This window comes from Bos mutus, chromosome 22 (genome assembly GCF_027580195.1).
Source record: "Bos mutus isolate GX-2022 chromosome 22, NWIPB_WYAK_1.1, whole genome shotgun sequence".
Classification (NCBI taxonomy): domain Eukaryota; kingdom Metazoa; phylum Chordata; class Mammalia; order Artiodactyla; family Bovidae; genus Bos; species Bos mutus.
Window position 1 is genome coordinate 69365357 of NC_091638.1, and position 13524 is coordinate 69378880.

At 58.9% G+C, this 13524-nt stretch overlaps 1 protein-coding gene across 1 annotated transcript in view; it reads left to right on the forward strand.

Moving 5' to 3' along the window:
• The window catches only part of MACROD1 (mono-ADP ribosylhydrolase 1), a 153996-nt gene that overhangs the window by 82723 nt on the left and 57749 nt on the right, over nt 1–13524 (forward strand). The window lies entirely within an intron of this gene.

Here is a 13524-nt window from a genome sequence, read left to right on the forward strand (position 1 = left end):
TCATAAGCCACCTGCAGGGTCAGCCATGTCGCCTATCTTCTCTGAGTAGGAGAGGCCCAGGGGCCATAGCAGAGACCAGCCTCCTTGAGGCTGACATGCCCCGGTCCCCACACCCTCCAGTCCTGCAGGTGACGGGGTAGGGTCTTGGATCCCTGACCTCCCTTTTCAGCTCTGGGGAAGTCAGGAGGGAACAACCCTCCTGGGCCCAGAGTGGCATCTCCTCGACCAAGCAGGAGACTCCCAGATGGAAAGAACGTGCTCAGGTCAGAGATGACAGGGGCACTCAGAGCCTTTCCCAGTCCCCAAGCTCCAGGAACGTGGAGATCTGATAATCTGCTCGCTGTGAATGAGGGCCACCAGGGAAGCAACTCAGAGGCCCACAGGGCTGACTAATGGGGTCTGGCTCCCGGGAAAAGGGGGGTCTGACTATCCAGAGGGCTTCCCAGGTGGCGCTAGTGGTGAACGACCCCCCTGCCAACGCAGGACACTCGAGAGATGCGGGTTGGGTCCCTCGGTCGGGAAGATCCCCTGCAGTAGGAAATGGCAACCCACTCCAGTATTCTTGCCTGGAAAATTCCATGGACAGAGGAGCCTAGCGGGCTACAGTCCATGGACTATCTGGACACACAGGAAGGTGTGGGCCCTCCCTTAAGGAGAGCCTGGTTCAGTGATGGGAGGAGCGCTACAGAGGAGGGCATGCAGAGAGGGAGGTCAAGGACACAGAGAGGCATTGCTCGTCCACGCTGTATTTGCTGCGTGACCTTGAGCCAGAAATTCAACCTCTCTGAGCTCATTTCCTCCTCTGTAATATGCAGACAAGTCCTCCCTCTCAGGGTTGGTCCTAGATCTTGTGGGATCCAGGGTGAGGGCACCTACTAGGGCTCAGTACAGAAACCTGTGATTACAGACCTCAGAGGTGAGAGGGCAGGGGTCAGGAAAGTTCTCCCAGAGCTGGGGCTTTGAAGGATGCATAGGAGTTCAGGGAGTAGAAAATGTGAGGGAACTTCCCATATAAGCCTTACCCCTGCCCCAGTAGAGAGAAGAGAGAACCGCACAAATAGGCTTCAAGGGCCTTGGGGAAACCCTTCCTTTCTCTGTGCCTCAGTTTCCCCATCATAAAGGGAGACCATTGCCGTGCACCAGCCTCAAGTCTCCTTGTGACATTCCAGGCGACATTCCTTGGGGGAAGGCAGGACTAGGGTAAGGAGGGGGCAGCCCCACAACCTCCCTCTTGACCGGCTAGGCTGACAGGTGGCCTGTGGTGCGGACGTCCTGGGGGTGGGTTGGCAAGGTACCTCCCCCTCTTCCCGTGCCTGGACCTCCCAAGGCACCCCCAAAGGCCAGGGCCCCAGCCCCCCTCCCCCGCACTGTCAGTCCAGCCAGGGCTCCAACCCCACAGCCTGGCTCTGGCCCCTGCAAAGTTCCAGGGACGCTAGAGGCTGGTTTCTCCGTGGGAAGCTGCAGTGTTTACCCTGCAGAGGCCCAGCTTTTACTCCCTGAGGAGTGTGTTTAGGAAGCGAGAACCCACACACACACACTCACACACCATCTGACGCGCCAGACCACACAGGCTCCCCGCCCAGCCGCAGCTGTGCAGCCCCAGCGCCTCTATGAGCTGCGCCCACTGAACCAGGGCCAGAGCTGGGCGGCCGGGGCTCGGCAGGAACTGGCACTGATTCTGAATTAATAAGTTAACAAGGGCCACACGTGACCTCAGTCAGTCCTTCCCCAAGCCTCTCAGCTTCATTCTGTCCATCTTACAGATGCCCAAACTGAGGCTCTGGGTGGCTAGGTAACCTGGCCAGAGCCAAAGCCGAAAAGTGGCAAGTGGGGTTCAGAGGCAGACCTGTGCGACCTGGGGTCGGTGTTGGCTGCCTCAGAAAGGAGCCACGATAGGTGTGGGGCAGCAGGGGTCTACAGAGACCACAGAACAATGGCTTGGGGACAGCACGTTGGTTACAACCAGACACCATGTATCCAGCATCAGGCAGCCCTGGGGGTCTGAGCCTGGGGCCCCATGGCCCTCAGAACCTTGCAGTGGGGGAGGGATTCTGGGGGTGTCTCGAGGGGGAGTCTCTGGCCCCCTTCCCTGGCTCCTTGCATCCTTTGAACCATCAGCACCCTCTTGGCCTGCCAGCTTCACCTTGGCTGATCACCGGTGGGGCTCTATGCTTCCCTCTCCTGTGTTTAGTCGCTCAGTCGTGTCTGACTAAGCGACCCCATGGACTGCAGCCCACCAGGCTCCTCTGTCCATGGGAATTCTCCAGGAAAGAATACTGGAGTGGGTTGCCATGGGAATCTTCGCAACCCAGCGATTGAACCCAGGTCTCCCCTAGTTCAGGCAGATTCTTTACCATCTGAGCCATCAGGGAGCCCCACCCCTGGGCCACAGGACCCCACATAAAATGGGACAGTTGGAGCAGATCAGGGGTCTTTACTCTCAGGGGGCTCACCTTGAGAATCTGATCCTGTTCCTGGAATAGGAACCCTCTCCCTGAGATATTCAGGTTTACCAGGGAGTCTTGGAGTTCACAGACCTTCAAAAGATCAGGTGAGGGGCCCCTGGGCCACACGTGGAGTGAAACTGCAACAGGAAGCAAAGAAAGAAATCCCAGATTCGACGGGGAGCAGTTGCTCTTTCGAAATCTGAACTGATTTCATCCTCGGAACAACCGGATCGCCAGGGTGGGGGGTGGGGGGTTGCCCTTTATTACCCCACCTTAGGTTGTGCAGACTAAGGCACAGAGAGGTGAGGCAACGAGTCTAGGGCCACACAGCGGGAAGTGGCAGAGCCGGTATTTTAACCCAGCAGTCTGGGCATTTAACCGCTGGGCTTAATTTGCATGGTGGGTTCAGAATGTATGGTTTATCATTATGTTTCCTGACTTACAGAGATGCCACGTGTTATTTTTTGTGTTTATCTGATGTTATGTAATTATTTTAATTAAAAACAAAAGAGCTGGATCAGCTGACCTCCTAATTTTAGCTTCTGGGATCCCTGCACTTTTGACTTCGGAAGCCTCCTCCCGGTGCCGCCCCTAAACGTCTGCGGTCCGAGGCCTGCCTCCCGGTGCCCCGCCCAGCGCGGGGCAGGACCGCCCCTCCTCGCCGGCGCCCCGGCCCCGCCCCCCGGCCTCTAGGCCGCCGCCCTGCCCACTTTTCTGGCTGCGGGCGGGGTAGGGCCGCGCGGGTTACGAGTTCCGCAGTCGATTCGGGCGCACATCATCTTGTCTGCCGGGAGGATTTAGTGCGCGGTCGGTCAATAGTGCGTTTGTTTTGTTATCGACCTGCCGGCACAGCGCAGGAGCCGGCTCGTCCCCCTCGGCCGCTCAGGCCTCTCGGAGCCTGGAGCTGGAAGCGCCACTGGGAGGGTTGAGGGGCTCCTTGTGGCGCCCTCCCAGGCCTCCCACCACTCCCAAACCCCTGTGTTCAGCCTGCCCTGGTGAGTCCCGACTCAGGGCCTCCCACAGGCCCAGTCTCCTGCCTCGCCTGACCCTTGGGTCTCCTGCTGGACAAACGGCACCGGTCCCGTGGAGACGCCCCCCACCCCCAACCACTTCGGAGATGGGGAAGCCGAGGTCCAGAGAGGTGCCATGGGAGGAGCAGAAGCTGCCAGGAACAGGTGCCCCGGGTCTGGGGAAGGCCCCGGGTTGGACCCAGCCCAGTTGGCAAAGGGACTCTGTTCTTGGCCTCAGCCTGGCCCTGGCCGTACCGGGTTACAGGGAAAGGTAGACACTGGGTCTGCGGCCGTAACCTTCACTCATGCGTTCATTCAGTACTTATTGCCAGACAGCTGCTCTGTGGTGGGTAGAAATTGAGAGCTGGTGCTAATAGAGGGGTGTAGAGGAGTGGGGTTCCCTGGTAGCTCAGACGGTAAAGAGTCTGCCTGCAGTGCAGGAGACCCGGGTCCGATCCCTGGGTGGGGAAGATCCCCTGGAGAAGGGAATGGCAATCTGCTCCAGTAGTCTTGCCTGGAGAATCCCATGGACGGAGGAGCCTGGCAGGTTACAGTCCATGGGGTAGTAAAGAGTCTGACACGACTGAGCTACTTCACTTTCACTTTCACTATCACTCTCATGGGTGTGGGGGGGTCTGGGGGGCTGGAAGGCTGCTTTCAGCTAGGGGTGCCCTGGGAGCCTGGAAGGAGTTTTCTGAGGGACCTCTGAAGGATGAGTAGAACTTTTTGACAAAGGCAGAAAGCCACCCCAGGCGGAGGGCCCCCGCAGGGCAAAAGCCTGGAGTCCCACACGGGAGCTCAGGGAGAACCCAGGGCCGACTGTGGCCAGCACAGGAAACGGGAAGGTTTGACGAAGTGCATGCACTGCTCTTGGCAGCAGTGACTACAGGCCGCTCTCCTCAGCGCACGGAGGAGCACAGCCCCTCAAGGACGCTGACCCCAGCATCCCCCTCCCCAACAGTGTCCCAGACGGGCGGCCCCCACCCCCGACTCCTCCTCCCCGTCTCCCCCCCAAAATGTCAAAGAGCAAAAAAAAAACTATTATTGTTCACGCCTCATCTCCCACCAAAGTTATTAAATTTCATTCTACGAACAAATAAATCCATTTTTATTGCAGCGGGAGGAGCGGGCAGCGGTTTGCTGTTTGACATTTTTTATTTTTCAAAGTCCTGTTAAATCTGCCCCGATCAGGTGGGCGGCCCCGTGGCCCCAGCATGCCAAGTTAGTTTTGGTGTTTCCTTCCTCACTGCGGCAGCGCAGACCTTCCCCCGAGCAGTCGGCGGGTCGGATCCTGCCCAGACCTGCCACTGGCCCTCAGGTGACCCTCCATTCACCTGCATGCAGGATGGGGAAGCTTCCGGAAGCCTCTTATGTGTCTGGCATTTTATAGTTTTTCAGACACTTCCCACGCATTTCCTCCCCACGCCTAGCCCAGCCATTTCACAGGAGAGGAAACCCCAGCTCAGAAAGGCTCTGGGGCTTGCCCAAGGCCAGGAGAATCCTAGCCCTCCGATGCAGCTCTGTGGGTCTCAGTCACCTCACAGTACAGCAGGAATTCAGTTCCCATCTCTGTCACCCACCAGCTGTATGACCCTGACCACACGAACTGGCGGGCGTCTCAGTTGCCACGTGTGTAGAAGGGATATTATAATAATAGCATCTTCTCCCTAAGGCCACCGTGAGGACTGAGATGCCGGGAGCCCTTAGCAGAGAGCTTGGTACCTGCCAACGCCTCTGCCCCAGCCCCCCAGCTTCCAACAGGTCTCCCCTCAACCACTCTGCTCCCCTGCAAAAGGACCTGGATCCTGCGCCAGAGGAGGGTGGGGGTCAGGGGAGCACGTTCCTTCATTGCTGAGGTCTGGGATGGGCGCCCAAGATAAATCCTCGTCATGTCTATTTTTTCTCCCGAAACCATTTGCTAAAGACTTAATGACTGTCAATAAGTTGCTTGTTGCATCGGCAGCACCATGAGTTCGCAGGGGTTCATGGTGAAGCATTGAGGGGACCGGCTGCCCAGACCAGGCTCAGGGGTGCCACCGTGCCCCCTCCCACGTGGGCGCCCTGCTCTGCACGTGTCTCTACAGGGAGGGGACTGCCTCCTGCTGCCCAGGTCGGGGGTCCAGCCACTGCAGCCCCACCCCGCACACTGGCCCCACATCTGGGAGGGCTACTTGTGAGGGGGTGACGACCCCCACCTCCCCACCCAGGCTTCCAGGGGCTGTGCTCACGTAAGACCCACCCCCTCCTGGAGCGGACCAGGGAGGCCGCCCACCCCACCAGGCACAGACAGCGGACAGGCTGCACCTCGGCCAGGCCTGGCAGCGCCTGCCCCTCCTGGTTCAGAGCTGTGATGGGCTGTGATTCCAGGTGAAGACATCCACCGCACCCCCTAGCTCGCGGGCGCGCGTGCACACACACACACACACACACACACACCCCCAGTGCCTTACTGCTCTCCCTGCCTCCTTCTTCTGCCCCTCCTCCGGCTGGGGGAGCGGGTCGCCTGCATTCTCACGCTCGCCCTGCCGCTGTTCCCTGGGGATTCCGCCTTCTCTTCTCTCCCAGATTGATTAGCTGGTGGCACTATCAAGAAAGGCAGCTCCAGATAAGGTTCCCAAGGCTGCCTGTCGGCACCTGGGGCCGCTCCAACCTGGAGAAAAGAGGGGGTTACCATCTCCCGCCAAGTCCCCTACAGTTCTGAGCACCTCTGGCTAAGCCCAGAGGCTGGCCCTGGCCAGGCTGGGAGGGCTGCTTGGGGGCATAGGCCCACAGTGGAGGAGAGCGTGCCCATCATGGGGTGCGGCCCACACCTGAGCACCAGGCTGGCAGCTAGCCCAGCCCCAGCTCCTCCACCCTCAGCAGGGAATGAAACAGAGACACAGCCAGAGAAGTGAAACCAGGACCCTCCATGCTGGCTGGAAGAGATGAAGGCAAAAGCCCTTCAGCATGCAGAGCCCTTCCTGTTTCTGCCTGTGCCTCCCTGGCCTCAGTTTACTTGTCAGTCGAATGGGAACGCTGGCCTTGCAGGCTTTGCAGGGTGATCTGAGACTCACTCAGCAGGAAATACATGTGACAGTGATAACAGCCTCCATCATCATCCCAGGCTCCACGCTGCACCAGGCCTTACATGCCCAATATCCCTTAGTTCCTGATGCCAGCTGGCAGCACAGGTGTGATGGACACCTCCGTTTTGAAAGGTTGGGGCATGATGAAAGCTGGCCCAGCGGCAGGGAGCGAACCAGCCAGGGTATCTGCAGGGCTGGTAGGTCTAAGTGTCCCCCAAGGTGGAAGGGTGGGCCTGGCAGGATGCTGGGTGTGGCTGGGGCCACCTCGCCCCCAGCTCCCCAACGCCTGGCACAGAAGGGGTTTCTGGCACTGCCCGGAGGCGCCATGTCACCTGAACAGAAGGCAGGGCCCCTGCCAACACTCCCCTTGCATGACTCCTGCCAATTCAAACGCTGTATCTCAACACCATTAATTTACATTTTGATTCGACTTTCTTAATTTTACTCTAACTTCACACAACTCTGGTTTGAGAATCATTTTAATGTATTTATCTGTGAGGCAATTTGTTAAATAACCCCCAAGACTCGGTGGTTTTCCGTTCTGAGCTTTTATTGCCAGGCTGTTTTAAATTAAATTAGTTGTCAGGGTCCCTGAGTGCATTGTAACGGGAATGAGTTCACTGCCAGCCCACTCGTAAAAGTCGAGTGAATGCAGGCTATATGGACGGGAGCAGGAAGTGGGCCGCTCAGCTCCTCCGGGACCCCTCAGTGCCCATTTTGGGGGTGCAGGGGGTGGTAGCCACCCACAGTCTACAAAGCAAACAGCTCTGGTGTGTGTGCACGTGTCCGGCTCTGCAACCCTACATACGGCAGTCCGCAGGCTCCTCTGTCCATGGGACTCTCCAGGCAAGAATACTGGAGTGGGTTGCCATGCCCTCCTCCAGGGGATCTTCCCAACCCAGGGATCAAACTGGTGTCTCTTCCATCTCTTGCTTTGGTAGGCGGGTTCTTTACCACTAGTGCCACCTGGGAAGCCCAACATCTCTGGAGCCACCCCCAATTCCCAGGTGGGGCCATGCCTGCCTGCCAGGCCCCCAAGGGCCGCCTGAGTCCGATGCTGCAGACTGGGGCAGCTCCTTTCCTGGGCTTGTGCTGGGGACACCAGGTGATGTGTGTGCAAGAGCCACCAGCCATCACCCCCTGCGGGCAGCAGGGAGCCAGAGCCTGGTCTCTGCTTTGGGTCCCCAGCCCCAGGGAGAACTGTTGGCAACTTGGGGGGTAGCTGAGGTCTGCTCTCCCTTGTTCTGTTGTCTGAGCTGGCGTCTGTGCTGGCTGTCACCTGGGCCGGGGGCATGATTTGTGAGCCGAAAGGCACAGGTATTGAATCTATATTTCATTTTCACATCAGTAGCTGCTATTTGCCTGATAATGGACTCCCCCTCACCACTCTCCAGGGGAGACCGAGCAGCGGGGAGGAGGCCCAGTGTTCTGTTGACGAAGCTGCTGTGCCCATTGGGCCGGCGGGTGCCCATCAGGCCGGCGGGTGCCCAGCAAGGCTCTCCCCGCCCATGTCCTAGCCCTGCCTGCCCCTACAGGTGGGCGCCCTGGCTTCCCACCCACCACCATCCAGCCTGCCTTACCCCCAGCTGCATTCAGCCAAGCCAGTCCCAGCTCAGGAGGAAACAAGACTCAGATTCTGCCCTTTAAACCAGCTGGGAAGCTGCTAGCTCCTGGCAAATGGACCAGGACACTGGTCACTGGGAGTCACTGGACTCCCCACTGGTCTCCCCAGGGTCCGCCCAGCATGGGGGAGGGGCTGGGATTTTGGTGACGCTCCGGCCCCTCCTTAGCAGTGCCTGGCAGGGATGGACACAGCAGGGTCCTGTGCACAGGAGAGCAGGGCCCCTGGTGATCAGTGTGGGCACTGCCGCCGGATGCCTGGGTCTGAATCCCGGCTCTGCTGCTCTCCAGCTGAGTGATCTCAGGCTGTCTGCTTTCCAGGCAAGCAGCCCTTCTGTAAGATGCGTCCTCAGAGGAGCCTTGTGAGGATGAAGTGGCTCCAAGTGTGCAGAAGCACCTGGAAGCAGTCTGCCTCCCCATGCTCTCACGCTTCCTAGAGGCAGACATGTCCCCAGGAGAGTAGCTCTTTAAATACACCTTTAGAGCCACTTGGCAAACTCCTATTCATCCATCAGTGCCCCCTCAGAGGTCACCTCCTCTGGGAAGCCTTCCTGAGGCAGGATGAGTAGTGCTCTCGTAGTGCTGCAGTGAACCTTACTACATCCTCTCCCACCAGCTGGTTGTGCACCCAGCGTCGGTGGAATCTTTTTCATCTTTTAAACCTTCTCTAACTCGGGACACAGAGAAGGCAATGGCACCCACTCCAGTACTCTTGCCTGGAAAATCCCACGGATGGAGGAGCCTGGTAGGCTGCAGTCCATGAGGGCGCTAAGAGTCAGACATGACTGAGCGACTTCACTTTCACTTTCATGCATTGGAGGAGGAAATGGCACCCCACTCCAGTATTCTTGCCTGGAGAATCCCAGGGACAGGGGAGCCTGGCGGGCTGCCATCTATGGGGTTGCACAATCGGACAGGACTGAAGAGACTTAGCCGCAGCAGCAACTCAAGACAAGCACACACTCTGCCACATTCACCACGGCCTTCATAAATGTTGGGTTTGGGAGGGGAGGAAGGAGAGGAGGGAAAGCTTAAAAGGCAGATCTGACCACGTCAGTCCCTGCTTACAGCCCTCCAAGCCCCCGGCCACCTCTGAGCAAAGCTCAGCCTCCTGCACGTGGCCTGCCACCACCCTGCCCCAGCCCACTGCCCTCTGCCTCACCGCTCACGCTCAGCGTTCCCCCAACTCTTGACCTCTGCCCCTTCACCACTGAGCCTCTCCTACCCTGGCCCTTCTCCTGAAATGCTGTCCTGCAGCCCTTTCCTCGGCCAGCACCACCGCCGCACCTCCAGATCCACGTCTAGCCCACTTCTGCTCTGGAAAGCCTTTCCGAGCCCCACGCCGGGCGCCTGTTACGGTTTCCTTCGTGACAGTCCATGTCCCCAGCACCGTCACTGCCCCATGTCTGGCCTGTCCCCCCACTAGACTGCACTGGGCAGGGGGGAGGACAGGACCCGAATCCATCTCAGGGACCACGGTGTCCCTCCTGCCTGGCTGGCGTGTCCTGGGTGGGCTCTGGAGGCACTCGGTGATTGAAGGAAAGGAAGGAAGGAATGAACACATGATTGATTAGGGTCTCAGTGAAACTCTGGGCTCCTGGCCATGAGTGCCCCGGGTGTTGTCTGGCAGCCCCCTCTCCGCCAGCCTTCTCTGGGAATGGGTGTCAGGCCTCGCTGCCTTACGGCGAGGCAGGGGAGAGGGGAGCGGGGAGCTGAGTGCTCTCTACTCTGGACTGTTCCATGTCTGGCCAGAGGCCGCACCCTCTGCCCCTGCTCTTGACGCTGTCGGGACGCACTCTGGGTTTTCACGGGGCTGGAGAGGAGACGCCACAACCAGCCAGCAGGTCTCGTGTGTGTCACGCACACACACACACCCGGCCCACAGGCCCAGCCAGGGCAGGCCTGAGGCCGGAGGGCTCTGGCAACTTGGCCAAGAGAAAACAAGAGACCGCTTGTTCCAGTTGCAGAAGGCCAAAGTTAAGGAGTCAGGCCCCTGGGGCCCCGGCCCCACTGTGGACACGGATTAGCCTCCCAGGCCCCATGCCCCCTCCCTGTGGAGCCAGAGGCACTGGACACATCTACCCAGAACAAGCAGACCCTCCCTGAGTGAGACACCTACCCCTGGCACCCGCAGGGCTGCACACGGAGCTGGCATCGCTTGCTTGCTTGCTTTGTGTCCCCCAAGCCCAGGCTGTGCAGTTTGGGAATTTCCCCCCCCACTTTGCTGATGTTTTATTCATGTAAACCCAGCCTGCATCTGTCCTCAGAAGACAAGAGAGAAGATGCAGGACAGAGGGGCTCAGAGAGACTGAGGGGCTCGGAGGGGGCACCTCAGGTATGTGTGGGTGTCCCTGTTCAAAGCCAGATAACCTACAAAGATCCAGCGAGATGCGCTCTCTCCCCACGGCCACCTGACAACAAGGGGCGCCGTCACTGGGATGCGATTCATTGTCACCTCTTCGTCTATCACCGGTTCCTTTTCAAACCTCTCCACAGCTCACTGGGGAGGGCCCGGCTCGTCCCCTGCCCTCTGCCACCCTCTCTGGGGCCAGGGAGGAAGCGGGAGGCTTTGTCTGTGCTAATTGCATTGTTAGACCGAAGGTGCTTATGCTCGGCTGTCTAATTTGGGGCCTTTATTAAACATGATTGCTGGCTGACAGGCAGGCGAGAGAACCAGCCTCGCTGCCCGTGTAGGGGGAGCCGGATTCAGCACACGGCGAGGCCTGTCCCTGCTACCCACCACTTCCCGCCCCCTCCGGCACACAGACCCATGTCACCCACCCCTCACTCATGTCCAGGGGGTTTTATTCCCACAAGGGTTTCAGCAAGCAGAGGGGAAAGAGCTGCTGGGAGGGTCACTGGCCAGTAATGGGGGCTTCTTGGGGGCCTGGAGACTGACTGCCCTCCTCTCATGCCTTGATGAACTCCTGTTGATCCTTCAGGAAGAAGCAGAACGTCCCCTCCCCTGCGAGTCTTCCTCCTCTCCTTCCTTCATTCCTTGGGCTGCCCTGACATCTGCTATAGATGCGGGGTGTTTTTAGTTGACGCATGAGTGGCACTTCCGAAGAACAGGCAGTCTTCCAGGTGTTTATAACTGTTAACTCCCGCGGGCAATATTAACCCTAGGAGGAACACTCTCCACACTGCTCCGGTGAGGAACCTGACGCACAGTGCGGTTCCGCGACCAGCCCCAGGGCACACAGAGCCTGCGTCCGCCCCGCTCCTGCGTCTGTGCCCTCGACCACTCAGCCGTGGCCTTTCCATTGCCCACACTGCACTGAAAGGCTCCATTCGGAAGGAGACTGCACCACAGCGACTGAGCTCCTGAGCCCTCCCACCAGCTTAACCTCGTCAGCGCGAGGAGGGAGGGCAGGAGGTGGGGCCTTGTCCCCTTGCGGCTGGGGTGTCCATGTGCAAGTCTCATGGAATGACAGCTTGTCATTGTGGCTCCACCCCCACCCCCCACCCCACGCCTGGAACCGAGCCTGCACGGGGTGGGTGTTCAGGACGTGCTGACCGAGTTGTTTCAAGAACCTCACTCTCACCCCAGTGTGGGTGTCAGCATGCAGGAGGAGGCTGGGCCGAACTGGCTGGAACCTGTGACATTTCCCTCAGCCTCGTAGGTGGTGGGATGTGCCCTGTCCACATCCAGGTGGTCCCAGGGTGTGGGCGGAGGACTTGGCAGATAGGAGACCTGGGATTCGAGATAAGCCCAGTCCAAGTCGGCCCACAAACTTGGCTCATCACTTGTTCCGTGATTGAGCGCCTACTGCATGCCAGGCACTGTGCAGGGTGCAGGGGGCTGCTTGGAGAAGCAAGGGGAAGGCGCAGCCTTCATAGGGTGGCGGGACCAGGCGCTTGTGTAGGAAGACGACTGCATGCCCAGCCGGAGGAGTGAAGAGGAGAGACCCCTGTCTAGGGAAGTTGGAGAAGGCTTTACTTAAGAGGGGGCCTTTGAGCAAGGCCAGGCAGTCATCCAGGTAGAGAAGGGGCCAAGGCATGCCACGCAGAGGCTTGGACAGAGTCTCAGAGGCATGAGCAAGGCAGTATTTGGAAAGTTAGCCAACAGAAGGAATGGAAAGGATGGGTGATGGGGTGGCCAGGTACCTGGGTGTGTTGGTTACTCCTTTGAAAAGTAAACTGGACTTGATATTCCACTAAGGGATGCTTGTAAAAGTGCCCCGGCTGCCTAAACTGGGGCCTAGAAAGATGTTTTAAAATGCAGATTATCCCACCCACAGATAATTCAATCCTGCAAATTGGCCGGGGGCGGGGGGGGGGGCGGGGGGAGGGGAGGGGGGGCAACACCCAGGACCATGCATTTCGAACAAGGCCCTGGCTACGGTGTTAGAGGCAGATGACTTAGAAAGCCCGAGCCGGCGCAAGGAGTGACCCGAGGCTCCGGAGGCTGGCCTGGCGTCGCAGCAGGCCAGGCCTGCTCCTCTCCACTAGCAGAAGGGCCCTCACCTCCAGCTGGGGGCGGGACGGAGGCCTAGCGTGAAGGAAGGGCGGACGGCAGCAAAGTCAGCGCGCGGCGCATCCATCTGCCCTGACAGCCAGCAATTACACCGCGTGATCGCCAGATTACTCCAAATGCATTTATTACAGGGGTTAGAAGCGGGGGACTTATTTACTGGCAAATCCATACTCATTACAAGACTCAGCCTAGCCTAGACTGAAAACAGCTCAACTGAAACAAATAATTACCAAAGTCCTTCCAGCACGAGGCTCTCAGGTGGTTGGGGAGAGCGGTGGAGGGGCGCGGGCACTCTCCATGAAGAAAAGGGAGGAACAGGCCTCGGGTAAAGGATACCCCGCCGCCCACCCGGAGACGATGCGATGCGCATGCCCGCCCAGGGTATGAATATGCAAATAAGCCCCGCAGGGTGGGCGGGCTGACACGCTGGGCGCCAAGGGCTTGGGTCCGCCGCCCACACCCGCCGTGGCCGAGAGGCGTGGGGAAGGGGAGCGACCGGGGGCAGCGTTCCAAGACCCGGCCTTGGAGATGCAGCGCACGTCCTGAATTGTCCCAGGAAAGATACACTGGGCGGGGCACAGAGATCAAGCCCCCAAGCTGAATGAATGAAAGGATAGCCTAGACAGTCCTTGCCTGGATCTCACAGGCCTGAGGACGGCTTGGTGGGTGTGGAGGGGCCACCTCCCAGGGTATCGCGGGGCTGGGGTCTTCTCCGGGTACTCCCACCAGGCGCACACTGTTCTGACCTTGTAGCCACACCTCTGACAGACACTGGGCGTCCTGGGCGCTGTAAACTTGGGGATAGCACATTGCGGTCTCAGGCCTTCCGCACCCACTTGGAACTCTGGGATTCCAGAAAAAAAAAAAAATCAAGGTTGTTTTTTTTTTTTTTAAGGACTGATAGA